We start from the raw sequence: 16,745 nt of genomic DNA, 5'->3' as shown, positions 1-16,745 counted from the left end.
ATTCCCGGGCTTCTGTGGCGCATTTTCAGCTCGTTCCTTTGTTATCGGAAAGGTTGGTGGTTCAAGCCCAACCGGGAACGTTTGTGTTAAGTTTTATAAGTAACGTAAAAAGTCATAGTTTCTCCACAATACCTGAAGACCATTTAGTTTTTGAGCTTCCGTTGCGCTAAGGATAGCGCGTTCGGCTGTAAACCGAAAGGTTGTTAGTTCGAGCCCATCCGGGAGCGGTATAGTGAGGTCTCAGATGTAACGTAAAAAGCAAAAGTTTTTCCACAATACCTGACGACCATTTAATTTTTGGGCTTCCGTGGTGCAATGGTTAGCGCGTTCGGCTGTAAACCGAAGGGTTGGTGGTTCGAGCCCATCCGGGAGCGGTGTTGTGAGGTCTCAGATGTGACGTAAAATGTCAAATTTTTTCCACAATACCTGACGACCATTTAATTTCTGAGCTTCCGTGGCGCAAGTTTTATCGCGTTCATCTGTTAACCGAAAGGTTGGTGGTTCGAGCCCATTCGGGAGCGGTGTTGTGAGGTCTCAGATGTGACGTAAAAAGTCAATGTTTTTCCACAATACCTGACGACCATTCAATTTCCGGGCTTCTCTGGCGCATTTTCAGCTCGTTCGTCTGTTATCGGAAATGTTGGTGGCTCAAGCCCACCCGGGAACGTTGGTGTTAAGTTTTATAAGTAACGTAAAAAGTCATAGTTTCTCCACAATACCTGAAGACCATTTCATTTTTGGGCTTCCGTTGCGCTATGGAAAGCGCGTTCGGCTGTTAACCGAAAGCTTGGTGGTTCAAGCACACCCAGGAGCGGTGCTGTGAGGTTTCAGATATTACGTAAAAAGTCAAAGTTTTTCCACAATACCTGACGAACATTTAATTTTTGGGCTTCTGTGGCGCAATGGTTAGCGCGTTCGGCTGTTAACCGAAAGGTTGGTGGTTCGAGCCCATCCGGGAGCGGTGTTGTGAGGTCTCAGATGTAACATAAAAAGTCAGTGTTTTTCCACAATACCTGACGAACATTTAATTTTTGGGCTTCTGTGGCGCAATGGTTAGCGCGTTCGGTTGTTAACCGAAAGGTTGGTGGTTTCAGCCCACCCGGGAGAGGTGTTGTGGGGTCTGAGATGTAGCTTAAAAAGTCATAAGTTTTCCACAATACCTGACAGCCATTTAATTCTTGGGCTTCCGTGGAGCAACGGTTAGCGCGTTCGGTTGTTATCCGAAAGGTTGGTGGTTCGAACTCACCCAGGAGAGGTGTTGTGGGGTCTCAGACGTGACGTAAAAAGTCAAAGTTTTCCCACAATACCTGACGTCCATTCTATTTCCGGGCTTCTGTGGCGCATTTTCAGCTCGTTCGGCTGTTATCGGAAAGGTTGGTGTTAAGTTTGATAAGTAAGGTAAAAAGTCATAGTTTTTCCACAATACCTGAAGACCATTTAATTTTTGGGCTTCCATGGCTCATTGGTTAGCGCGTTCAGCTGTTAACCGAAAGCTTGGAGGTTCGAGCTCACCCAGGAGAGGTGTTGTGGGGTCTCAGATGTAGCTTAAAAAGTCATAAGTTTTCCACAATACCTGACAACCATTGAATTTCTGAGCTTCCGTGGCTCAATGGTTAGCGCGTTCGGCTGTTAACCGAAAGGTTGGTGGTTCGAGTCCACCCGGGAGCGGTGTTGTGAGATCTCAAATGTAACCTAAAAAGCCAAAGTTTTTCCACAATACCTTACGACCATTTAATTTTTGGCTTCCGTGGCGCAATGGTTAGCGCGTTCGGCTGTTAACCGAAAGGTTGGTGGTTCGAGCCCATCCGGGAGCGGTCATGTGAGGTCTCAGATGTGACGTAAAAAGTCATAGTTTTTCCACAATACCTGAAGACCATTTAATTTTTGGGCTTCCGTGGCTCAATGGTTAGCGCGTTCGGCTGTTAACCGAAAGGTTGGTGGTTTCAGCCCACCCGGGAGAGGTGTTGTGGGGTCTGAGATGTAGCGTAAAAAGTCATAAGTTTTCCTTAATACCTGACAGCCATTTAATACTTGGACTTCCGTGGAGCAATGGTTAGCGCGTTCGTCTGTTATCGGAAATGTTGGTGGCTCAAACCCACCCGAGAACGTTGTTGTGAAGTTTTATAAGTAACGTAAAAAGTACTAGTTTTTCCACAATACCTGAAGACCATTTAATTTTTGGGCTTTCGTGGCTCAATGGTTAGCGCGTTCGGCTGTTAACCGAAAGGTTGGTGGTTCGAGTCCACCCGGGAGCGGTGTTGTGAGATCTCAAATGTAACGTAAAAAGCCAAAGTTTTTCCACAATACCAGACGACCATTTAACTTTTGGCTTTTTGGCGCAATGGTTAGCGCGTTCATCTGTTTACCGAAAGGTTGGTGGTTCCAGCCCACCCGGAACGTTGGTGTTAAGTTTTATAAGTAACGTAAAAAGTCATAGTTTCTCCACAATACCTGTGGACCATTTAATTTTTGGGCTTCCGTTGCGCTATGGATAGCGCGTTCGGCTGTTAACCGAAAGCTTGGTGGTTCGAGCACACCCGGGAGCGGTGCTGTGAGGTTTCAGATGTTACGTAAAAAGTCAACGTTTTTCCACAATACCTGACGACCATTCAATTTCCGGGCTTCTGTGGCGCATTTTCAGCCCGTTCGTCTGTTATCGGAAATGTTGGTGGCTCAAGTCCACCCGGGAACGTTGGTGTTAAGTTTTATAAGTAACGTAAAAAGTCATAGTTTCTCCACAATACCTGAAGACCATTTAATTTTTGGGGTTCCGTTGCGCTATGGATAGCGCGTTCGGCTGTTAACCGAAAGCTTGGTGGTTCAACCACACCCAGGAGCGGTGTTGTGAGGTCTCAGATGTGACGTAAAAAGTCAAAGTTTTCCCACAATACCTGACGACCATTCAATTTCCGGGCTTCTTTGCCGCATTTTCAGCTCGTTCGGCTGTTATCGGAAAGGTTGGTGATAAGTTTGATAAGTAAGGTAAAAAGTCATAGTTTTTCCACAATACCAGAAGACCATTTAATTTTTGGGCTTCCGTGGCTCAAGGTTAGCGCGTTCGGCTGTTAACCGAAAGGTTGGTGGTTCAAGCCCACCCGGGAGCGGTGTTGTGAGGTGTCAGATGTAACCCAAAATATAAAAGTTTTTCCAAAATACCTGACGACCATTTAATTTTTGGGCCTGAGTGGTGAAATGGTTAGCGCGTTCAGCTGTTAACCGAAAGGTTGGTGGTTCGAGCCCACCCAGGAGCGGTGCTGTGAGGTTTCAGATGTTACGTAAAAAGTCTAAGTTTTTCTACAATACCTGACGACCATTTAATTTCAGAGCTTCCGTGGCTCAATGGTTAGCGCGTTCGGCTTTTAACCGAAAGGTTGGTGGTTCGAGCCCACCCATGAGAGGTGTTGTGGGGTCTCAGATGTAGCGTAAAAAGTCATAAGTTTTCCACAATACCTGACGTCCATTTAATTTTTGGGCTTCCGGGGCGCAATGGTTATCGCGTTCATCTGTTAACCGAAAGGTTGGTGGTTCGAGCCCACCCCGGAGCGGTGTTGTGGGGTCTCAGATGTAGCGTAAAAAGTCATAAGTTTTCCATAATACCTGACAACCATTGAATTTCTGAGCTTCCGTGGCTAAATGGTTAGCGCGTTCGGCTGTTAACCGAAAGGTTGGTGGTTCGAGCCCACCCGGGAGCGGTGTTGTGAGGTCTCAGATGTAACGTAATAAGTCAGTGTTTTTCCACAATACCTGACGAACGTTCAATTTTTGGGCTTCCGTGGCGCAAGGATTGGCGCGTTCAGCTGTTAACCGAAAGGTTTGTGGTTCGAGCCCACCCGGGAGAGATGTTGTGGGGTCTCAGATGTAGCATAAAAAGTCAGTGTTTTTCCACAATACCTGACGTCCATTTAATTTTTGGGCTTCCGAGGCGCAATGGTTATCGCGTTCATCTGTTTACCGAAAGGTTGGTGGGTCCAGCCCACCCGGGAACGTTGGTGTTAAGTTTTATAAGTAACGTAAAAAGTCAAAGTTTTTCCACAATACCTGAAGACTATTTAATTTTTGGGCTTCCGTTGCGCAATGGTTATCGCAATCATCTGTTAACCGAAAGGTTGGTGGTTCGAGCCCACCCAGGAGCGGTGCTGTGAGGTTTCAGATGTTACGTAAAAAGTCAAAGTTTTTCTACAATACCTGACGACCATTTAATTTCAGAGCTTCCGTGGCTCAATGGTTAGCGCGTTCGGCTTTTAACCGATAGTTTGGTGGTTCGAGCCCATCCAAGAGCGGTGTTGTGAGGTCTCAGATGTAACGTAAAAAGTCAGTGTTTTTCCACAATACCTGACGAACGTTTAATTTCAGAGCTTCCGTGGCTCAATGGTTAGCGCGTTCGGCTTTTAACCGAAAGGTTGGTGGTTCGAGCCCACCCATGAGAGGTGTTGTGGGGTCTCAGATGTAGCGTAAAAAGTCATAAGTTTTCCACAATACCTGACGTTCATTTAATTTTTGGGCTTCCGGGGCGCAATGGTTATCGCGTTCATCTGTTAACCGAAAGGTTGGTGGTTCGAGCCCACCCCGGAGCGGTGTTGTGGGGTCTCAGATGTAGCGTAAAAAGTCATAAGTTTTCCATAATACCTGACAACCATTGAATTTCTGAGCTTCCGTGGCTAAATGGTTAGCGCGTTCGGCTGTTAACCGAAAGGTTGGTGGTTCGAGCCCACCCGGGAGCGGTGTTGTGAGGTCTCAGATGTAACGTAATAAGTCAGTGTTTTTCCACAATACCTGACGAACGTTCAATTTTTGGGCTTCCGTGGCGCAAGGATTGGCGCGTTCAGCTGTTAACCGAAAGGTTTGTGGTTCGAGCCCACCCGGGAGAGATGTTGTGGGGTCTCAGATGTAGCATAAAAAGTCAGTGTTTTTCCACAATACCTGACGTCCATTTAATTTTTGGGCTTCCGAGGCGCAATGGTTATCGCGTTCATCTGTTTACCGAAAGGTTGGTGGGTCCAGCCCACCCGGGAACGTTGGTGTTAAGTTTTATAAGTAACGTAAAAAGTCAAAGTTTTTCCACAATACCTGAAGACTATTTAATTTTTGGGCTTCCTTTGCGCAATGGTTATCGCAATCATCTGTTAACCGAAAGGTTGGTGGTTCGAGCCCACCCAGGAGCGGTGCTGTGAGGTTTCAGATGTTACGTAAAAAGTCAAAGTTTTTCTACAATACCTGACGACCATTTAATTTCAGAGCTTCCGTGGCTCAATGGTTAGCGCGTTCGGCTTTTAACCGATAGTTTGGTGGTTCGAGCCCATCCAAGAGCGGTGTTGTGAGGTCTCAGATGTAACGTAAAAAGTCAGTGTTTTTCCACAATACCTGACGAACGTTTAATTTTTGAGCTTCCGTGGCGCAATGGTGTGCGCTTTCGGCTGTTAACCGAGAGGTTGGTGGTTCGAGCCCATCCGGGAGCGGTGTTGTGAGGTCTCAGATGTGACGTAGAAAGTCATAAGTTTTCCAAAATACCTGACGACCATTCAATTCCCGGGCTTCTGTGGCGCATTTTCAGCTCGTTCCTTTGTTATCGGAAAGGTTGGTGGTTCAAGCCCAACCGGGAACGTTTGTGTTAAGTTTTATAAGTAACGTAAAAAGTCATAGTTTCTCCACAATACCTGAAGACCATTTAGTTTTTGAGCTTCCGTTGCGCTAAGGATAGCGCGTTCGGCTGTTAACCGAAAGGTTGTTGGTTCGAGCCCATCCGGGAGCGGTATAGTGAGGTCTCAGATGTAACGTAAAAAGCAAAAGTTTTTCCACAATACCTGACGACCATTTAATTTTTGGGCTTCCGTGGTGCAATGGTTAGCGCGTTCGGCTGTAAACCGAAGGGTTGGTGGTTCGAGCCCATCCGGGAGCGGTGTTGTGAGGTCTCAGATGTGACGTAAAATGTCAAATTTTTTCTACAATACCTGACGACCATTTAATTTCTGAGCTTCCGTGGCGCAAGTTTTATCGCGTTCATCTGTTAACCGAAAGGTTAGTGGTTCGAGCCCACCCGGGAGCGGTGTTGTGAGATATCAAATGTAACGTAAAAAGCGGTGGTTTTTAGACAATACCTGACAACATTTTAAATTCTAAGCTTTTGTAGCGCAATGCTTATTGCGTTCGGCTGTTATCCGAAAGGTTGGTGGTTCGAGCCCACCCGGGAGCGGTGTTGCGAGATCTCAAATGTAACGTAAAAAGCCAAAGTTTTTCCACAATACCTGACGTCCATTTAATTTTTGGGCTTCCGAGGCGCAATGGTTATCGCGTTCATCTGTTTACCGAAAAGTTGGTGGGTCCAGCCCACCCGGGAACGTTGGTGTTAAGTTTTATAAGTAACGTAAAAAGTCATAAGTTTTCCACAATACCTGACGTCCATTTAATTTTTGGGCTTCCGGGGCGCAATGGTTATCGCGTTCATCTGTTAACCGAAAGGTTGGTGGTTCGAGCCCACCCGGGAACGTTGGTGTTAAGTTTTACAAGTAACGTAAAAAGTCATAGTTTCTCCACAATACCTGACAAACATCTAATTTTTGGGCTTCCGTGGCGCAATGGTTAGCGCGTTCAGCTGTTAACCGAAAGGTTGGTGGTTCAAGCTCACCCAGGAGCGGTGTTGTGAGGTCTCAGATGTTACGTAGAAATTCAAAGTTTTTCCACAAAACCTGACGACCATTTAATTTCAGAGCTTCCGTGGCTCAATGGTTAGCGCGTTCGGCTTTTAACCGATTGTTTGGTAGTTCGAGCCCATCCAAGAGCGTTGTTGTGAGGTCTCAAATGTAACGTAAAAAGTCATAAGTTTTCCACAATACCTGACGAACATTATATTTTTGGGCTTACATTGACATTACTCGCAATAAATAAAAATGTACCTCGATTTTTAATACCATTTTAAAAATCGCCGATTCTCGACCAGAAAAGCACATTTTTAGAATTTTTTCACTATTTTCAAATATAACCACTGAAACCATTATTTTTGTATTTTTTCGGTACACTTTTGAATGCATTTTTTTCAGGACAAATTTTTGACCGAATTCAGCTTAATTACCTATAAAATACTCATTAAAAGTGATTTCATCTCGATTGATCAACAAATAAAAATTTACCTCGATTTCTAATACCATTTTCAAAATCGACGTTTCTCGACCAGAGAAGCACATTTTGAGTATTGTTTCACTATTTTGAAATATGACCACTGAAACCATTATTTTTGTACTTTTTGCTTTAATTCAAGCAAATGTAACGATATTCATTCAAAAAACTGTTTAAATTTAATTTTCAATAAGAAATCGTTGTCACGGATTTTGTATCTTGAAGAAAAAAACATGCGATTTTTTCGGTACACTTTTGAATGCATTTTTTTCTGGACAAATGTTTGACCGTATTCAGCTTAATTACCTACAAAATATTCAATAAAAGTGATTTCATCTCGATTGATCAATAAATAAAAATGTACCTCGATTTTTAATACCATTTTCAAAATCGACGTTTCTCGACCGGAAAAGCACATTTTTAGAATTTTTTCACTATTTTCAAATATAACCACTGAAACCATTATTTTTGTATTTTTGCTGTAATTCAAGCAAATGTAACGATATTCATTCAAAAAACTGTTCAAATTCAATTTTCAATCAGAAATCGTTGTCACGGATTTTGTATCTTGAAGAAAAAAAACATGCGATTTTTTCGGTACACTTTTGAATGCATTTTTTTCTGGACAAATTTTTGACCGAATTCAGCTTAATTACCTATAAAATACTCATTAAAAGTGATTTCATCTCGATTGATCAATAAATAAAAATTTACCTCGATTTCTAATACCATTTTCAAAATCGACGTTTCTCGACCAGAAAAGCACATTTTGAGTATTTTTTCACTATTTTCAAATATGACCACTGAAACCATTATTGTTGTACTTTTTGCTTTAATTCAAGCAAATGAAACGATATTCATTCAAAAAACTGTTTAAATTCGATTTTCAATAAGAAATCGTTGTCACGGATTATGTATCTTGAAGAAAAAAAACATGCGATTTTTTCGGTACACTTTTGAATGCATTTTTTTCTGGACAAATGTTTGACCGTATTCAGCTTAATTACCTACAAAATATTCAATAAAAGTGATTTCATCTCGATTGATCAATAAATAAAAATGTACCTCGATTTTTAATACCATTTTCAAAATCGACGTTTCTCGACCAGAAAAGCACATTTTTAGAATTTTTTCACTATTTTCAAATATAACCACTGAAACCATTATTTTTGTATTTTTTGCTGTAATTCAAGCAAATGTAACGATATTCATTCAAAAAACTGTTCAAATTCAATTTTCAATAAGAAATCGTTGTCACGGATTTTGTATCTTGAAGAAAAAAACATGCGATTTTTTCGGTACACTTTTGAATGCATTTTTTCTGGACAAATGTTTGACCGTATTCAGCTTAATTACCTACAAAATATTCAATAAAAGTGATTTCATCTAGATTGATCAATAAATAAAAATGTACCTCGATTTTTAATTCCATTTTCAAAATCGACGTTTCTCGACCAGAAAAGCACATTTTTAGAATTTTTTCACTATTTTCAAATATAACCACTGAAACCATTATTTTTGTATTGTTTGCTGTAATTCAAGCAAATGCAACGATATTCATTCAAAAAACTGTTCAAATTCAATTTTCAATAAGAAATCGTTGTCACGGATTTTGTATCTTGAAGAAAAAAAACATGCGATTTTTTCGGTACACTTTTGAATGCATTTTTTTCAGGACAAATTTTTGACCGAATTCAGCTTAATTACCTATAAAATACTCATTAAAAGTGATTTCATCTCGATTGATCAACAAATAAAAATTTACCTCGATTTCTAATACCATTTTCAAAATCGACGTTTCTCGACCAGAGAAGCACATTTTGAGTATTGTTTCACTATTTTGAAATATGACCACTGAAACCATTATTTTTGTACTTTTTGCTTTAATTCAAGCAAATGTAACGATATTCATTCAAAAAACTGTTTAAATTTAATTTTCAATAAGAAATCGTAGTCACGGATTTTGTATCTTGAAGAAAAAAACATGCGATTTTTTCGGTACACTTTTGAATGCATTTTTTTCTGGACAAATGTTTGACCGTATTCAGCTTAATTACCTACAAAATATTCAATAAAAGTGATTTCATCTCGATTGATCAATAAATAAAAATGTACCTCGATTTTTAATACCGTTTTCAAAATCGACGTTTCTCGACCGGAAAAGCACATTTTTAGAATTTTTTCACTATTTTCAAATATAACCACTGAAACCATTATTTTTGTATTTTTGCTGTAATTCAAGCAAATGTAACGATATTCATTCAAAAAACTGTTCAAATTCAATTTTCAATCAGAAATCGTTGTCACGGATTTTGTATCTTGAAGAAAAAAAACATGCGATTTTTTCGGTACACTTTTGAATGCATTTTTTTCTGGACAAATTTTTGACCGAATTCAGCTTAATTACCTATAAAATACTCATTAAAAGTGATTTCATCTCGATTGATCAATAAATAAAAATGTACCTCGATTTTTAATACCATTTTCAATATCGACGTTTCTCGACCATAGAAGCACATTTTGAGTAAATTTTCACTATTTTCAAATATGACCACTGAAACCATTATTTTTGTACTTTTTGCTTTAATTCAAGCAAATGTAACGATATTCATTCAAAAAACTGTTTAAATTTAATTTTCAATAAGAAATCGTTGTCACGGATTTTGTATCTTGAAGAAAAAACATGCGATTTTTTCGGTACACTTTTGAATGCATTTTTTTCTGGACAAATTTTTGACCGAATTCAGCTTAATTACCTATAAAATACTCATTAAAAGTGATTTCATCTCGATTGATCAACAAATAAAAATTTACCTCGATTTCTAATACCATTTTCAAAATCGACGTTTCTCGACCAGAGAAGCACACTTTGAGTATTGTTTCACTATTTTGAAATATGACCACTGAAACCATTATTTTTGTACTTTTTGCTTTAATTCAAGCAAATGTAACGATATTCATTCAAAAAACTGTTTAAATTTAATTTTCAATAAGAAATCGTTGTCACGGATTTTGTATCTTGAAGAAAAAAACATGCGATTTTTTCGGTACACTTTTGAATGCATTTTTTTCTGGACAAATGTTTGACCGTATTCAGCTTAATTACCTACAAAATATTCAATAAAAGTGATTTCATCTCGATTGATCAATAAATAAAAATGTACCTCGATTTTTAATACCATTTTCAAAATCGACGTTTCTCGACCGGAAAAGCACATTTTTAGAATTTTTTCACTATTTTCAAATATAACCACTGAAACCATTATTTTTGTATTTTTGCTGTAATTCAAGCAAATGTAACGATATTCATTCAAAAAACTGTTCAAATTCAATTTTCAATCAGAAATCGTTGTCACGGATTTTGTATCTTGAAGAAAAAAAACATGCGATTTTTTCGGTACACTTTTGAATGCATTTTTTTCTGGACAAATTTTTGACCGAATTCAGCTTAATTACCTATAAAATACTCATTAAAAGTGATTTCATCTCGATTGATCAATAAATAAAAATGTACCTCGATTTTTAATACCATTTTCAATATCGACGTTTCTCGACCATAGAAGCACATTTTGAGTAAATTTTCACTATTTTCAAATATGACCACTGAAACCATTATTTTTGTACTTTTTGCTTTAATTCAAGCAAATGTAACGATATTCATTCAAAAAACTGTTTAAATTTAATTTTCAATAAGAAATCGTTGTCACGGATTTTGTATCTTGAAGAAAAAACATGCGATTTTTTCGGTACACTTTTGAATGCATTTTTTTCTGGACAAATGTTTGACCGTATTCAGCTTAATTACCTACAAAATATTCAATAAAAGTGATTTCATCTCGATTGATCAATAAATAAAAATGTACCTCGATTTTTAATACCATTTTCAAAATCGACGTTTCTCGACCAGAAAAGCACATTTTTAGAATTTTTTCACTATTTTCAAATATAACCACTGAAACCATTATTTTTGTATTTTTTGCTGTAATTCAAGCAAATGTAACGATATTCATTCAAAAAACTGTTCAAATTCAATTTTCAATAAGAAATCGTTGTCACGGATTTTGTATCTTGAAGAAAAAAAACATGCGATTTTTTCGGTACACTTTTGAATGCATTTTTTTCTGGACAAATGTTTGACCGTATTCAGCTTAATTACCTACAAAATATTCAATAAAAGTGATTTCATCTAGATTGATCAATAAATAAAAATGTACCTCGATTTTTAATTCCATTTTCAAAATCGACGTTTCTCGACCAGAAAAGCACATTTTTAGAATTTTTTCACTATTTTCAAATATAACCACTGAAACCATTATTTTTGTATTGTTTGCTGTAATTCAAGCAAATGCAACGATATTCATTCAAAAAACTGTTCAAATTCAATTTTCAATAAGAAATCGTTGTCACGGATTTTGTATCTTGAAGAAAAAAAACATGCGATTTTTTCGGTACACTTTTGAATGCATTTTTTTCAGGACAAATTTTTGACCGAATTCAGCTTAATTACCTATAAAATACTCATTAAAAGTGATTTCATCTCGATTGATCAATAAATAAAAATGTACCTCGATTTTTAATACCATTTTCAAAATCGACGTTTCTCGACCAGAAAAGCACATTTTGAGTATTTTTTCACTATTTTCAAATATGACCACTGAAACCATTATTGTTGTACTTTTTGCTTTAATTCAAGCAAATGAAACGATATTCATTCAAAAAACTGTTTAAATTCGATTTTCAATAAGAAATCGTTGTCACGGATTATGTATCTTGAAGAAAAAAAACATGCGATTTTTTCGGTACACTTTTGAATGCATTTTTTTCTGGACAAATGTTTGACCGTATTCAGCTTAGTTACCTACAAAATATTCAATAAAAGTGATTTCATCTCGATTGATCAATAAATAAAAATGTACCTCGATTTTTAATACCATTTTCAAAATCGACGTTTCTCGACCAGAAAAGCACATTTTTAGAATTTTTTCACTATTTTCAAATATAACCACTGAAACCATTATTTTTGTATTTTTGCTGTAATTCAAGCAAATGTAACGATATTCATTCAAAAAACTGTTCAAATTCAATTTTCAATAAGAAATCGTTGTCACGGATTTTGTATCTTGAAGGAAAAAAACATGCGATTTTTTCGGTACACTTTTGAATGCATTTTTTTCTGGACAAATTTTTGACCGAATTCAGCTTAATTACCTATAAAATACTCATTAAAAGTGATTTCATCTCGATTGATCAATAAATAAAAATTTACCTCGGTTTTTAATACTATTTTCAAAATCGACGTTTCTCGACCAGAGAAGCACATTTTGAGTATTTTTTCACTATTTTCAAATATGACCACTGAAACCATTATTTTTGTACTTTTTGCTTTAATTCAAGCAAATGTAACGATATTCATTCAAAAAACTGTATAAATTCAATTTTCAATAAGAAATCGTTGTCACGGATTTTGTATCTTGAAGAAAAAAAACATGCGATTTTTTCGGTACACTTTTGAATGCATTTTTTTCTGGACAAATTTTTGACCGAATTCAGCTTAATTACCTATAAAATACTCATTAAAAGTGATTTCATCTCGATTGATCTATAAATAAAAATGTACCTCGATTTTTAATACCATTTTCAAAATCGACGTTTCTCGACCAGAGAAGCACATTTTGAGTATTTTTTCATATTTTCAAATATGACCACTGAAACCATTACTTTGGTACTTTTTGCTTTAATTCAAGCAAATGTAACGATATTCATTCAAAAAACTGTATAAATTCATTTTTCAATAAGCAATCGTTGTCACGGATTTTGTATCTTGAAGAATAAAAACATGCGATTTTTTCGGTACACTTTTGAATGCATTTTTTTCTGGACAAATTTTTGACCGAATTCAGCTTAATCACCTATAAAATACTCATTAAAAGTGATTTCATCTCGATTGATCCATAAAAAAAAATGTACCTCGATTTTTAATTCCATTTTCAAAATCGACGTTTCTCGACCAGAAAAGCACATTTTTAGAATTTTTTCACTATTTTCAAATATAACCACTGAAACCATTATTTTTGTATTGTTTGCTGTAATTCAAGCAAATGCAACGATATTCATTCAAAAAACTGTTCAAATTCAATTTTCAATAAGAAATCGTTGTCACGGATTTTGTATCTTGAAGAAAAAAAACATGCGATTTTTTCGGTACACTTTTGAATGCATTTTTTTCAGGACAAATTTTTGACCGAATTCAGCTTAATTACCTATAAAATACTCATTAAAAGTGATTTCATCTCGATTGATCAATAAATAAAAATGTACCTCGATTTTTAATACCATTTTCAAAATCGACGTTTCTCGACCAGAAAAGCACATTTTGAGTATTTTTTCACTATTTTCAAATATGACCACTGAAACCATTATTGTTGTACTTTTTGCTTTAATTCAAGCAAATGAACCGATATTCATTCAAAAAACTGTTTAAATTCGATTTTCAATAAGAAATCGTTGTCACGGATTATGTATCTTGAAGAAAAAAAACATGCGATTTTTTCGGTACACTTTTGAATGCATTTTTTTCTGGACAAATGTTTGACCGTATTCAGCTTAGTTACCTACAAAATATTCAATAAAAGTGATTTCATCTCGATTGATCAATAAATAAAAATGTACCTCGATTTTTAATACCATTTTCAAAATCGACGTTTCTCGACCAGAAAAGCACATTTTTAGAATTTTTTCACTATTTTCAAATATAACCACTGAAACCATTATTTTTGTATTTTTGCTGTAATTCAAGCAAATGTAACGATATTCATTCAAAAAACTGTTCAAATTCAATTTTCAATCAGAAATCGTTGTCACGGATTTTGTATCTTGAAGAAAAAAAACATGCGATTTTTTCGGTACACTTTTGAATGCATTTTTTTCTGGACAAATTTTTGACCGAATTAAGCTTAATTACCTATAAAATACTCATTAAAAGTGATTTCATCTCGATTGATCAATAAATAAAAATGTACCTCGATTTTTAATACCATTTTCAATATCGACGTTTCTCGACCATAGAAGCACATTTTGAGTAAATTTTCACTATTTTCAAATATGACCACTGAAACCATTATTTTTGTACTTTTTGCTTTAATTCAAGCAAATGTAACGATATTCATTCAAAAAACTGTATAAATTCAATTTTCAATAAGCAATCGTTGTCACGGATTTTGTATCTTGAAGAAAAAAAACATGCGATTTTTTCGGTACACTTTTGAATGCATTTTTTTCTGGACAAATTTTTGACCTAATTCAGGTTAATTACCTATAAAATACTCATTAAAAGTGATTTCATCTCGATTGATCTATAAATAAAAATGTACCTCGATTTTTAATACCATTTTCAAAATCGACGTTTCTCGACCAGAGAAGCACATTTTGAGTATTTTTTCACTATTTTCAAATATAACCACTGAAACCATTATTTTTGTATTTTTTTCTGTAATTCAAGCAAATGTAACGATATTCATTCAAAAAACTGTTCAAATTCAATTTTCAATAAGAAATCGTTGTCACGGATTTTGTATCTTGAAGGAAAAAAACATGCGATTTTTTCGGTACACTTTTGAATGTATTTTTTTCTGGACAAATTTTTAACCGAATTCAGCTTAATTACCTATAAAATACTCATTAAAAGTGATTTCATCTCGATTGATCTATAAATAAAAATGTACCTCGATTTTTAATACCATTTTCAAAATCGACGTTTCTCGACCAGAGAAGCACATTTTGAGTATTTTTTCTTATTTTCAAATATGACCACTGAAACCATTACTTTGGTACTTTTTGCTTTAATTCAAGCAAATGTAACGATATTCATTCAAAAAACTGTTCAAATTCAATTTTCAATAAGAAATCGTTGTCACGGATTTTGTATCTTGAAGGAAAAAAACATGCGATTTTTTCGGTACACTTTTGAATGCATTTTTTTCTGGACAAATTTTTAACCGAATTCAGCTTAATTACCTATAAAATACTCATTAAAAGTGATTTCATCTCGATTGATCAATAAATAAAAATTTACCTCGATTTTTAATACTATTTTCAAAATCGACGTTTCTCGACCAGAGAAGCACATTTTGAGGATTTTTTCACTATTTTCAAATATGACCACTGAAACCATTATTTTTGTACTTTTTGCTTTAATTCAAGCAAATGTAACGATATTCATTCAAAAAACTGTTTAAATTCGATTTTCAATAAGAAATCGTTGTCACGGATTATGTATCTTGAAGAAAAAAAACATGCGATTTTTTCGGTACACTTTTGAATGCATTTTTTTCTGGACAAATGTTTGACCGTATTCAGCTTAGTTACCTACAAAATATTCAATAAAAGTGATTTCATCTCGATTGATCAATAAATAAAAATGTACCTCGATTTTTAATACCATTTTCAAAATCGACGTTTCTCGACCAGAAAAGCACATTTTTAGAATTTTTTCACTATTTTCAAATATAACCACTGAAACCATTATTTTTGTATTTTTGCTGTAATTCAAGCAAATGTAACGATATTCATTCAAAAAACTGTTCAAATTCAATTTTCAATAAGAAATCGTTGTCACGGATTTTGTATCTTGAAGGAAAAAAACATGCGATTTTTTCGGTACACTTTTGAATGCATTTTTTTCTGGACAAATTTTTGACCGAATTCAGCTTAATTACCTATAAAATACTCATTAAAAGTGATTTCATCTCGATTGATCAATAAATAAAAATTTACCTCGGTTTTTAATACTATTTTCAAAATCGACGTTTCTCGACCAGAGAAGCACATTTTGAGTATTTTTTCACTATTTTCAAATATGACCACTGAAACCATTATTTTTGTACTTTTTGCTTTAATTCAAGCAAATGTAACGATATTCATTCAAAAAACTGTATAAATTCAATTTTCAATAAGAAATCGTTGTCACGGATTTTGTATCTTGAAGAAAAAAAACATGCGATTTTTTCGGTACACTTTTGAATGCATTTTTTTCTGGACAAATTTTTGACCGAATTCAGCTTAATTACCTATAAAATACTCATTAAAAGTGATTTCATCTCGATTGATCTATAAATAAAAATGTACCTCGATTTTTAATACCATTTTCAAAATCGACGTTTCTCGACCAGAGAAGCACATTTTGAGTAAATTTTCACTATTTTCAAATATGACCACTGAAACCATTATTTTTGTACTTTTTGCTTTAATTCAAGCAAATGTAACGATATTCATTCAAAAAACTGTATAAATTCAATTTTCAATAAGCAATCGTTGTCACGGATTTTGTATCTTGAAGAAAAAAAACATGCGATTTTTTCGGTACACTTTTGAATGCATTTTTTTCTGGACAAATTTTTGACCTAATTCAGGTTAATTACCTATAAAATACTCATTAAAAGTGATTTCATCTCGATTGATCTATAAATAAAAATGTACCTCGATTTTTAATACCATTTTCAAAATCGACGTTTCTCGACCAGAAAAGCACATTTTTAGAATTTTTTCACTATTTTCAAATATAACCACTGAAACCATTATTTTTGTATTGTTTGCTGTAATTCAAGCAAATGCAACGATATTCATTCAAAAAACTGTTC

General features: G+C 35.3%; 2 non-coding genes across 2 annotated transcripts; both read left to right on the top strand.

The window, feature by feature from the left end:
- The first annotated feature begins 301 nt into the window (after positions 1-301).
- On the top strand, positions 302-374 carry TRNAY-GUA (transfer RNA tyrosine (anticodon GUA)). The gene has a single exon. It is a non-coding gene; the product is annotated as a tRNA-Tyr (tRNA).
- Positions 375-5,823: 5,449 nt separating this feature from the next.
- Positions 5,824-5,896, top strand: TRNAY-GUA (transfer RNA tyrosine (anticodon GUA)). Its single transcript has one exon. It is a non-coding gene; the product is annotated as a tRNA-Tyr (tRNA).
- The last annotated feature ends 10,849 nt before the right edge of the window (positions 5,897-16,745 follow it).

The sequence above is a fragment of the Phalangium opilio genome, unplaced genomic scaffold (assembly GCF_054372755.1).
Source record: "Phalangium opilio isolate 3A_F unplaced genomic scaffold, DU_Popi_V2 ptg000017l_1, whole genome shotgun sequence".
Lineage (NCBI taxonomy): Eukaryota > Metazoa > Arthropoda > Arachnida > Opiliones > Phalangiidae > Phalangium > Phalangium opilio.
Note: the sequence above shows the minus strand (reverse complement) of the source record. Positions and strands in the feature narration are given on the sequence as shown.